We start from the raw sequence: 13,519 nt of genomic DNA, 5'->3' as shown, positions 1-13,519 counted from the left end.
TACATCTGTAACACCCGCACCCCCTGCTACATATACACCTGTAACACCCGCACCCCCTGCTACATATACACCTGTAACAGCCGCACCCCCTGCTGCACCCACATCTGTAACACCCGCACCCCCTGCTACATATACACCTGTAACACCCGCACCCCCTGCAACATATACACCTGTAACACCCGCACCCCCTGCTACATATACACCTGTAACAGCCGCACCCCCTGCTGCACCCACATCTGTAACACCCGCACCCCCTGCTACATATACACCTGTAACACCCGCACCCCCTGCTGCGCCCACATCTGTAACACCCGCACCCCCTACTGCACCCACATCTGTAACACCCGCACCCCCTGCTACATATACACCTGTAACACCCGCACCCCCTGCTGCACCCATATCTGTAACACCCGGGCCCCCCCGCTACATATACAACTGTAACACCCGCACCCCCTGCTGTGCCCACATCTGTAACACCCGCACCCCCTGCTACATATACACCTGTAACACCCGCACCCCCTGCTACATATACACCTGTAACACCCGCACCCCCTGCAACATATACACCTGTAACACCCGCACCCCCTGCTACATATACACCTGTAACACCCGCACCCCCTGCTGTGCCCACATCTGTAACACCTCCTGCTACATATACACCTGTAACACCCGCACCCCCTGCTACATATACATCTGTAACACCCGCACCCCCTGCTACATATACACCTGTAACACCCGCACCCCCTGCTACATATACACCTGTAACACCCGCACCCCCTGCTACATATACACCTGTAACACCCGCACCCCCTGCTACATATACACCTGTAACACCCGCGCCCCCTGCTACATATACACCTGTAACACCCGGGCCCCCCGCTACATATACACCTGTAACACCCGCACCCCCTGCTACATATACACCTGTAACACCCGCACTCCCTGCTACATATACACCTGTAACACCCGCACCCCCTGCTACATATACACCTGTAACACCCGCGCCCCCTGCTACATATACACCTGTAACACCCGCGCCCCCTGCTACATATACACCTGTAACAGCCGGGCCCCCCGCTACATATACACCTGTAACACCCGCACCCCCTGCTACATATACACCTGTAACACCCGCACCCCCTGCTACATATACACCTGTAACACCCGCACTCCCTGCTACATATACACCTGTAAAACCCGCACCCCCTGCTACATATACACCTGTAACACCCGCACCCCCTGCTACATATACACCTGTAACACCCGCACCACCTGCTACATATACACCTGTAACACCCGCACCCCCTGCTACATATACACCTGTAACACCCGAAACCCCCTGCTACATATACACCTGTAACACCCGCACCCCCTGCTGTGCCCACATCTGTAACACCCGCACCCCCTGCTACATATACACCTGTAACACCCGCACCCCCTGCTACATATACACCTGTAACACCCGGGCCCCCCGCTACATATACACCTGTAACACCCACTCCCCTGCTACATATACACCTGTAACACCCGCACCCCCTGCTACATATACACCTGTAACACCCGCACCCCCTGCTACATATACACCTGTAACACCCGCACCCCCTGCTGTGCCCATATCTGTAACACCCGCACCCCCTGCTACATATAAACCTGTAACACCCGCACCCCCTGCTACATATACACCTGTAACACCCGCACCCCCTGCTACATATACACCTGTAACACCCGCACCCCCTGCTACATATACACCTGTAACACCCGCACCCCCTGCTACATATACATCTGTAACACCCGCACCCCCTGCTGTGCCCACATCTGTAACACCCGGGCCCCCCGCTACATATACAACTGTAACACCCGCACCCCCTGCTGCACCCACATCTGTAACAGCCGGGCCCCCCGCTACATATACAACTGTAACACCCACACCCCCTGCTGCACCCACATCTGTAACAGCCGGGCCCCCCGCTACATATACAACTGTAACACCCGCACCCCCTGCTGTGCCCACATCTGTAACACCCGCACCCCCTGCTACATATACACCTGTAACACCCGCACCCCCTGCTGCGCCCACATCTGTAACACCCGCACCCCCTACTGCACCCACATCTGTAACACCCGCACCCCCTGCTACATATACACCTGTAACACCCGCACCCCCTGCTGCACCCATATCTGTAACACCCGGGCCCCCCCGCTACATATACAACTGTAACACCCGCACCCCCTGCTACATATACACCTGTAACACCCGCACCCCCTGCTGTGCCCACATCTGTAACACCCGCACCCCCTGCTACATATACACCTGTAACACCCGCACCCCCTGCTACATATACACCTGTAACACCCGCACCCCCTGCAACATATACACCTGTAACACCCGCACCCCCTGCTACATATACACCTGTAACAGCCGCACCCCCTGCTGCACCCACATCTGTAACACCCGCACCCCCTGCTACATATACACCTGTAACACCCGCACCCCCTGCTGCGCCCACATCTGTAACACCCGCACCCCCTACTGCACCCACATCTGTAACACCCGCACCCCCTGCTACATATACACCTGTAACACCCGCACCCCCTGCTGCACCCATATCTGTAACACCCGGGCCCCCCCGCTACATATACAACTGTAACACCCGCACCCCCTGCTGTGCCCACATCTGTAACACCCGCACCCCCTGCTACATATACACCTGTAACACCCGCACCCCCTGCTACATATACACCTGTAACACCCGCACCCCCTGCAACATATACACCTGTAACACCCGCACCCCCTGCTACATATACACCTGTAACACCCGCACCCCCTGCTGTGCCCACATCTGTAACACCTCCTGCTACATATACACCTGTAACACCCGCACCCCCTGCTACATATACATCTGTAACACCCGCACCCCCTGCTACATATACACCTGTAACACCCGCACCCCCTGCTACATATACACCTGTAACACCCGCACCCCCTGCTACATATACACCTGTAACACCCGCACCCCCTGCTACATATACACCTGTAACACCCGCGCCCCCTGCTACATATACACCTGTAACACCCGGGCCCCCCGCTACATATACACCTGTAACACCCGCACCCCCTGCTACATATACACCTGTAACACCCGCACTCCCTGCTACATATACACCTGTAACACCCGCACCCCCTGCTACATATACACCTGTAACACCCGCACCCCCTGCTACATATACACCTGTAACACCCGCGCCCCCTGCTACATATACACCTGTAACAGCCGGGCCCCCCGCTACATATACACCTGTAACACCCGCACCCCCTGCTACATATACACCTGTAACACCCGCACCCCCTGCTACATATACACCTGTAACACCCGCACTCCCTGCTACATATACACCTGTAAAACCCGCACCCCCTGCTACATATACACCTGTAACACCCGCACCCCCTGCTACATATACACCTGTAACACCCGCACCACCTGCTACATATACACCTGTAACACCCACGCCCACCGCTACATATACATCTGTAACACCCGCACCCCCTGCTACATATACACCTGTAACACCCGCACCCCCTGCTACATATACACCTGTAACACCCGGGCCCCCCGCTACATATACACCTGTAACACCCACTCCCCTGCTACATATACACCTGTAACACCCGCACCCCCTGCTACATATACACCTGTAACACCCGCACCCCCTGCTACATATACACCTGTAACACCCGCACCCCCTGCTGTGCCCATATCTGTAACACCCGCACCCCCTGCTACATATAAACCTGTAACACCCGCACCCCCTGCTACATATACACCTGTAACACCCGCACCCCCTGCTACATATACACCTGTAACACCCGCACCCCCTGCTACATATACACCTGTAACACCCGCACCCCCCGCTACATATACACCTGTAACACCCGGGCCCCCCGCTACATATACACCTGTAACACCCGCACCCCCTGCTACATATACACCTGTAACACCCGCACCCCCTGCTACATATACACCTGTAACACCCGCACCCCCTGCTACATATACACCTGTAACACCCGCGCCCCCTGCTACATATACACCTGTAACACCCGGGCCCCCCGCTACATATACACCTGTAACACCCGCACCCCCTGCTACATATACACCTGTAACACCCGCACCCCCTGCTACATATACACCTGTAACACCCGCACTCCCTGCTACATATACACCTGTAACACCTGCACCCCCTGCTACATATACACCTGTAACACCCGCACCCCCTGCTACATATACACCTGTAACACCCGCGCCCCCTGCTACATATACACCTGTAACAGCCGGGCCCCCCGCTACATATACACCTGTAACACCCGCACCCCCTGCTACATATACACCTGTAACACCCGCACCCCCTGCTACATATACACCTGTAACACCCGCACTCCCTGCTACATATACACCTGTAACACCCGCACCCCCTGCTACATATACACCTGTAACACCCGCACCCCCTGCTACATATACACCTGTAACACCCGCACCACCTGCTACATATACACCTGTAACACCCACGCCCACCGCTACATATACATCTGTAACACCCGCACCCCCTGCTACATATACACCTGTAACACCCGCACCCCCTGCTACATATACACCTGTAACACCCGGGCCCCCCGCTACATATACACCTGTAACACCCACTCCCCTGCTACATATACACCTGTAACACCCACTCCCCTGCTACATATACACCTGTAACACCCGCACCCCCTGCTACATATACACCTGTAACACCCGCACCCCCTGCTACATATACACCTGTAACACCCGCACCCCCTGCTGTGCCCATATCTGTAACACCCACACCCCCTGCTACATATAAACCTGTAACACCCGCACCCCCTGCTACATATACACCTGTAACACCCGCACCCCCTGCTACATATACACCTGTAACACCCGCACCCCCTGCTACATATACACCTGTAACACCCGCACCCCCTGCTACATATACACCTTAACACCCGGGCCCCCCGCTACATATACACCTGTAACACCCGCTCCCCCCGCTACATATACACCTGTAACACCCGCACCCCCTGCTACATATACACCTGTAACACCCGCACCCCCTGCTACATATACACCTGTAACACCCGCACCCCCTGCTACATATACACCTGTAACACCCGCACCCCCTGCTACATACACACCTGTAACCCCCGCACCCCCTGCTACATATACACCTGTAACCCCCGCACCCCCTGCTACATATACACCTGTAACACCCGAAACCCCCTGCTACATATACACCTGTAACACCCGCACCCCCTGCTACATATACACCTGTAACACCCGGGCCCCCCGCTACATATACATCTGTAACACCCGCACCCCCTGCTACATATACACCTGTAACACCCGCACCCCCTGCTACATATACACCTGTAACACCCGAAACCCCCTGCTACATATACACCTGTAACACCCGCACCCCCTGCTACATATACACCTGTAACACCCGCACCCCCTGCTACATATACACCTGTAACACCCGGGCCCACCGCTACATATACATCTGTAACACCCGCACCCCCTGCTACATATACACCTGTAACACCCGCACCCCCTGCTACCTGTAACAGCCACATCTGGTACTGCCCATAGAGATCAGTGCCCTTCCCAATTTCTATCCTGGAAAACCCTCATAATGTCATAATAAGTATAAAAATACGGCCATATAATACAGCAGCGCCATTCTTTACACTGCGGCATCACCCAGAGAACTGGGAAAGGACAATCACACATTCAATCTGAATTCCAGTTCCAGGGAAATTAACGATTTTGGAGACATCGGTAAAGATTCGGCTGCATTGCCAAATTCATAGGTCACAAGATCTTCCCGTTTCATTTCTTAATTCGCTTGAGTACAGTGATGACCCCACAGTTATCCATCAATCGTAGTTACGTGACTTTCCCAGGGATAATATCCACTGATTTTGGATGTAACACAATGTATCGCGCTGCTCACAGTATTCCAGGATTTGGATTCGCTAAGGAGGTCAGGATGAAGACAACGTAACCCCCCCACAGGAATCTCTGTATCCTGAGATCAGACCTGCAGCGGCTATGAACGGTGAAGACGTCACCAGGATCGGGCAGAGAGCAGGGAATGATGGGAGATCTGTGTGTGCAAACCCCGCATCCACACTCTGATACCAGGGGGGAGACGCTGGCGAGGCCAGAAATTAAAACCAGCGGGAGGTGAAATAAAATATTAATGAGCCCGCCGCCAACACCGTCCCCTGGATGGAAGAGAGACACTTACAGATGACTGATGGGCAGAGAGCGGAACGAGACAAGAGCAGAAGGCGATTACAGGAGCTCAGCATGACAGAAGAGATGTGTAAAGGAAGGGTTAAAGGAAACCAACAGCAGGTGGGACCCCACAGACTGCAGTCAGTGTTATGTATTGTCCCTGGAGAGATGTGTAATCAGACCTCACACTGCTGTGCTCTGTGCAGTCAGTGTTATGTATTGTCCCTGGAGAGATGTGTAATCAGACCTCACACTGCTGTGCTTTGTGCTCTCTGCAGCCAGTGTTATGTATTGTCCCTGGAGAGATGTGTAATCAGACCTCGCACTGCTGTGCTCTGTGCTCTCTGCAACCAGTGTTATGTATTGTCCCTGGAGAGATGTGTAATCAGACCTCACACTGCTGTACTCTGTGCTCTCTGCAGTCAGTGTTCTGTATGGTCCCTGGAGAGATGTGTAATCTGACCCCACACTGCTGTGCTCTGTGCTCTCTGCAGCCAGTGTTATGTATTGTCCCTGGAGAGATGTGTAATCAGACCCCACACTGCTGTGCTCTGTGCTCTCTGCAGCCAGTGTTATGTATTGTCCCTGGAGAGATGTGTAATCAGACCTCACACTGCTGTGCTCTGTGCTCTCTGCAGTCAGTGTTATGTACTGTCCTGGAGAGATGTGTAATCAGACCTCACAGTGCTGTGCTCTGTGCTCTCTGCAGCCAGTGTTATGTATTGTCCCTGCAGAGATGTGTAATCAGACCTCACACTGCTGTGCTCTGTGCTCTCTGCAGTCAGTGTTCTGTATGGTCCCTGGAGAGATGTGTAATCTGACCCCACACTGCTGTGCTCTGTGCTCTCTGCAGCCAGTGTTATGTATTGTCCCTGGAGAGATGTGTAATCAGACCCCACACTGCTGTGCTCTGTGCTCTCTGCAGCCAGTGTTATGTATTGTCCCTGGAGAGATGTGTAATCAGACCTCACACTGCTGTGCTCTGTGCTCTCTGCAGCCAGTGTTATGTATTGTCCCTGGAGAGATGTGTAATCACATCTCACACTGCTGTGCTCTGTGGTCTTTGCAGCCAGTGTTGTGTATTGTCCCAGAGAAATGTGCAATCAGACCTCACACTGCTGTGCTCTCTGCAGTCAGTGTTATGTATTGTCCCTGGAGAGATGTGCAATCAGACCTCACACTGCTGTGCTCTGTGCAGCCAGTGTTATGTATTGTCCCAGCAGAGATGTGTAATCAGACCTCACACTGCTGTGCTCTCTGCAGTCAGTGTTATGTATTGTCCCTGGAGAGATGTGCAATCAGACCTCACACTGCTGTGCTCTCTGCAGCCAGTGTTATGTATTGTCCCTGGAGAGATGTGTAATCAGACCTCACACTGCTGTGCTCTGTGCTCTCTGCAGTCAGTGTTATGTATTGTCCCTGGAGAGATGTGTAATCAGACCTCACACTGCTGTGCTCTGTGCTCTATGTAGCCAGTGTTATGTATTGTCCCTGGAGAGATGTGTAATCATACCTCACACTGCTGTGCTCTGTGCTCTCTGCAACCAGTGTTATGTATTGTCCCTGGAGAGATGTGTAATCAGACCTCACACTGTTGTGGTCTGTGCGCTCTGCAGCCAGGTTTATGTATTGTCCCTGGAGAGATGTGTAATCAGACCTCACACTGCTGTGCTCTGTGCTCCCTGCAGCCAGTGTTATGTATTGTCCCTGGAGAGATGTGCAATCAGACCTCACACTGCTGTGCTCTGTGCTCCCTGCAGCCAGTGTTATGTATTGTCCCTGGAGAGATGTGTAATCAGACCTCACACTGCTGTGCTCTGTGCTCCCTGCAGCCAGTGTTATGTATTGTCCCTGGAGATATGTGTAATCAGACCTCACACTGCTGTGCCCTGTGCTCTCTGCAGCCAGTGTTATGTATTGTCCCTGGAGAGATGTGTAATCAGACCTCACACTGCTGTGCTCTGTACTCTCTGCAGCCAGTGTTATGTATTGTCTCTGGAGAGATGTGTAATCAGACCTTTCTGTATGTTGTTAGTAGTAGCAGAACTGTGATTTATAGTCCAGGATTGTAGCGGGTTCTGGGATTAAGGCCATGTCCTCACACTGCTGTGCATGAAGCTTCTACACATTACTACACTCTAGTGGGGGAAGTGACTGTGGAGCTTATCAAAATATAATTTGCCCATGGAAACCTATCAGAGCTCAGCTTTCATTTTCCAACAGGTGTTTATAAGATTAAAGCTAAGCGCTGATTGGTTTCTGAAGCAAAACTGTTCTAGTTACCCAGGGAGACCAATGATAAATCTCTCCCTATGTCCGTCTATGAATACTGAGCAGTTATAGGGGGGCCACATTCGCTACATTGGGCATTGCTCATGCATCACATTAACATCTAATGAAGCAAAGCTCGTTAGTCTGGTTAATTGCTGGGCATATGCACATTTATTAAGCAGGGCTTTGTTTGCCGACCCCATTATTGATCCCCCCTCCCCACACTGTGAGCCCCCCCCATACACGACATAAAATCTAGATGTAGGATGTATTGTGACTAAAATGAGAAATATATTTTCCAGTCTTTATTTTTCACCTGTTCTGGGCGAGTAATAACCCGGCAGAATCCAGCTTTCCCATTCACTAAATATCCAATCTGTCCAGCTATAAGGAGATATCCTGAGCTTGTTATCTGTCCATCTGGAGCCTGGGAAAGCTGAGTTGTGAAGCATCAGTAGTTACCTTTCCTTTACGGATACCGGGCTAAAGCGAGGGGGCCGGAGTGCCCTCTATAATCCCAGGCCTAGCCATGTGTACAGTCACCCAGCTTTCCCGGGCTCCTCTAAAGAAAGCCTGTCTTCTGATGCAGCACCATACCCCCCAACCCCCCCCCCATCATAGGGCGCGGATGTACATCATGTGTGACCCCACAGCAGAGAGTCAGGGGGAAAGTAAATCATAGCCGATCACCTCAACCCCAATGAAGCGCAGCCTGGAAGCCTGACACTTCAGGTAAGTGACCCTGTGCCCCCCAGTGGCTGAGGATGCATGTGTTCAAATGCCACCCAGGTCAACATCTGCAAAGAGTTTGTATGTTCTCTCAGTGTTTGTGTGGGTTTCCTCCGGGTCCTCCGGTTTCCTCCCACACTCCAAAAACATATTGGTAGGTTGTATAGGTTGTGAGCCCCATGGAGACCGGGACTGATCTGGCAAACTCTGTGCAGCGCTACGGAATCTGTGTGCGCTATATGAATAATTATTACTTGTGTAGGGCACAGTTATACACAGCGAGTGTCTATGCTGCCTTCCCCTGTGTGACAGCAGATGTCCGCATCTTCTCCGATAACCCAGTGACCTAGATTTGTGTCTCTGGGTGTAAGCACAAGCGCCCAGTGGCTCCTGCACGCAGACATTGATGCCGCCCCACGTGGGCAACCACACGGCACACGGCATAGACATGACATCACACGGGACCGGAGAAAACACGCACAGAGAAGGGTCGCACGCAGCACTGATGGGGTAACAGGCGAGCGCCAATGGTGGGGCACAACACATCAGATCTTTCTAGACGTCTCCAACTTCTTCCCATCTATTTTTATTTTCTGAACAATGTGCAAAAATATTCCCAATAATCAGTGATTATCAGTGTCCTGGTGTAAGCAGGGGACCCATCCCTTTAACAAAAGATTTATTTTCCCCCACGATTCCAGTGCTTTTCATCTTGACAGTATCACCAGTGTTAGGCGCGATGATGCCGGTGCCTGCGGGCACATTACACGCCTGTAGTTGGACCCCATGGAGGATGGGAGTCCAAAGGCGGTGACATTCCAGAGCCGCAGGTTACCGTAGAAACCATCGGAATCTGCCACGATCCCCCGCAGACAGGGTGACCACGCAGACGCCTCCTCACCACGGTTATTAAGCTTGTTCTGGATTTAGATGCATCTTTAGGAGACGTCTGCAGCCCCCAGACCCTCTGCAGCTGTGGGGGTCTCTGACACTTCTCTCTGGATCCCAGGGCTTACACCAAGATGCAGAAAGTAATAACCCCCAGGGGTCAGTCCTGGATTATAGTTACAACCTATACAAATGCTTCCACAGCCCACAGCGCTGGACTGGGCAATGCCCCAGGAGCCACTAATCCTCTGTCCGACTGCAATTGGGGGGGGGGGTCAGGGACTCCCCTGTGATGCCTCAAGTCCAGGTCATGGGGTAGTTGTACAATTACGATGACTGAAATGCGCCATTCTGAAGGGGCCTCGTACATTGGCTGCTCTAGGTATATACGGTCTTACCATCTACACTCACCGGCCACTTTATTAGGTACACCATGCTAGTAACGGGTTGGACCCCCTTTTGCCTTCAGAACTGCCTCAATTCTTCGTGGCATAGATTCAACAAGGTGCTGGAAGCTCCTCAGAGATTTTGCTCCATATTGACATGATGGCATCACACAGTTGCCGCAGATTTGTCGGCTGCACATCCATGATGCGAATCTCCCGTTCCACCACATCCCAAAGATGCTCTATTGGATTGAGATCTGGTGACTGTGGAGGCCATTTGTGTCCAGTGACCTCATTGTCATGTTCAAGAAACCAGTCTGAGATGATTCCAGCTTTATGACATGGCGCATTATCCTGCTGAAAGTAGCCATCAGATGTTACAGGGTACATTGTGCTCATAAAGGGATGGACATGGTCAGCAACAATACTCAGGTAGGCTGTGGCGTTGTACCAAGGGGCCCAAAGAGTGCCAAGAAAATATTCCCCACACCATGACACCACCATCACCAGCCTGAACCGCTGATACAAGGCAGGATGGATCCATGCTTTCATGTTGTTGACGCCAAATTCTGACCCTACCATCCGAATGTCGCAGCAGAAATCGAGACTCATCAGACCAGGCAACGTTTTTCCAATCTTCTACTGTCCAATTTCGATGAGCTTGTGCAAATTGTAGCCTCAGTTTCCTGTTCTTAGCTGAAAGGAGTGGCACCCGGTGTGGTCTTCTGCTGCTGTAGCCCATCTGCCTCAAAGTTGGACGTACTGTGCGTTCAGAGATGCTCTTCTGCCTACCTTGGTTGTAACGGGTGGCGATTTGAGTCACTGTTGCCTTTCTATCAGCTCGAACCAGTCTGCCCATTCTCCTCTGACCTCTGGCTTCAACAAGGCATTTCCGCCCACAGAACTGCCGCTCACTGGATGTTTTTTCTTTTTCGGACCAGTCTCTGTAAACCCTAGAGATGGTTGTGTGTGAAAATCCCAGTAGATCAGCAGTTTCTGAAATACTCAGACCAGCCCTTCTGGCACCAACAACCATGCCACGTTCAAAGGCCTCAAATCACCTTTCTTCCCCATACTGATGCTCGGGAGAACTGCAGGAGATTGTCTTGACCATGTCTACATGCCTAAATGCACTGAGTTGCCGCCATGTGATTGGCTGATTAGAAATTAAGTGTTAACGAGCAGTTGGACAGGTGTACCTAATAAAGTGGCCGGAGAGTGTATATACCCAGTGTTACCCACCTTATCCAGGATTCTTTAGTGTTACAAGCTACTGGGGGGTCTAGCTCTGTCCCCCGGTGTGGGACAGTGGGTGGAGAACAACATGTGACATCTGGGGGCCATCTACCTTGGGGACATGTGACCGAGGCTTCTGAAGACCGAGGACTCCCAGTTTTGGTCAGAGATGGGGATCACTGGGGACACTTTGGAGTTGTGACAAATTCGGTTATCAGGCTAGATTTGGAGAGGGCCGGGGAGTACAAGATCACCTGTGGGCAGCGAGGAGGACGGTCTCCTTGTTGTACGCCGCATTTCTGGTTGAACAACTAAAAACTATCAAGAGTCAGGTGGGAGGAGCCTGTGGGGTCCTCCTCAGAGACACATTGGGGATCCAGACTAGCTCCGAGACTTCCACTTTTCTTTAGCAGGACAATCATCTCGCTGTGATCTCAACTCTGAGCCTTGTCCCCTGGGAGAAGATCCATGTAATGGTTCTGTCGGGCCCTAACCTCATCCCCTTCCCCTACAATGCCGGACATGTCCCAGATCTGAGTATAAAGACACAGCAACCTCTCTACAAGGATTAGAAGTTTTCATGCCAATATTTCCCAATTCCTGCCGTTCCCCTCGGATCGCGCCTCCTCGGCCTTTGTCAATGATTTCTGAGATTGCGCCGGTGGCTGCGGCCTCTGACCCCATAAACCTGCGGTACAAAGGTCTCCAGTGTTCGGCCGATCCCTCTGCTCCGGATATTTGCACACAGCGGAGGCCGGGACATCGTCTCATCACAGATTTCTCAATGAAACAGGAGGAATGTGAATGAGGAGGACATCTGTCACCGCGCCAGCTCTCGTCACCGGTCACAGCGCCGCATCTGGAGCCGACCGCGAAGAGAAGATAGCGCCAAAATCTGCACGACCGGCCATCACTGCAAGAGCTCCCATGCATTATAGATGGCAACAAGCACCAGGGGAGATCTCCGGAGAGGACGGGCGGGACAACACTGCCAACCAGCTCCATAGGAAAATCACACAGAGGAAGCTATAGAATACAGACAGGATCACTCCCATCATCCCCACTCTCTGCAGCTCACTATCTAATCTCCCTATCACTCCCATCATCCCTAATCTCTGTAGCTCACTATCTAATCTCCTGATCACTCCCATCATCCCTAATCTCTGGAGCTCACAATCTAACCTCCCTATCACACAGAATGTATCACTCCCATCACCCCTGCCCTCAGGAGCTCACAATCTAATCTTTCTGCAGGTGGTCTTCTGGAGCCGTGGTGCTGCTGGCTTATGGGCCTGTGTGTGATGAGCGGTGCTCCGGTGCCTGTGGCGTCCACGTCCAGTGATCAGGCCCATGGGGCAGAGGGAAGGTGAGGTCGCCAGTCGTGTGCAGAGGCTCTAAGCCGTGAGGCTCATTCACACATTAAACATAATTAAAGCGGTGTTAAAGGGATCAGGGAGGTAGAGGGGGCACCCGGGAGAGGCCGTCCCACTCTAACCACTTCCGAAACAAGTTATTCGGAGCTCAGGGGAAGCCGATCATTAGACATAGCGCACATATTTCTCAGGACAACAAGCGTCTCCGATTACACAGGCGGCTGAGGCCGGGGAGATCTCCGAATACTCCCCCAGGGGCTCCCCCAGAACTGCCTGCACCTGATCCCTGCAATATCACAGCACAACCACCTCAGGGGAAAGAACT

The 13,519-nt window shown here is 52.5% G+C and overlaps 1 protein-coding gene across 2 annotated transcripts in view; it reads right to left on the bottom strand.

Moving 5' to 3' along the window:
• PTPN4 (protein tyrosine phosphatase non-receptor type 4) overlaps window positions 1–13,519 on the bottom strand; it is a 67,403-nt gene that overhangs the window by 51,275 nt on the left and 2,609 nt on the right. The gene's annotated exons all lie outside the window — the stretch shown is intronic.

This window comes from Engystomops pustulosus, chromosome 8 (genome assembly GCF_040894005.1).
Source record: "Engystomops pustulosus chromosome 8, aEngPut4.maternal, whole genome shotgun sequence".
Taxonomy (NCBI): Eukaryota; Metazoa; Chordata; class Amphibia; order Anura; family Leptodactylidae; genus Engystomops; species Engystomops pustulosus.
The sequence above is the reverse complement of the archived record's forward strand: the minus strand, read 5'-3'. Positions and strand labels throughout refer to the sequence as shown.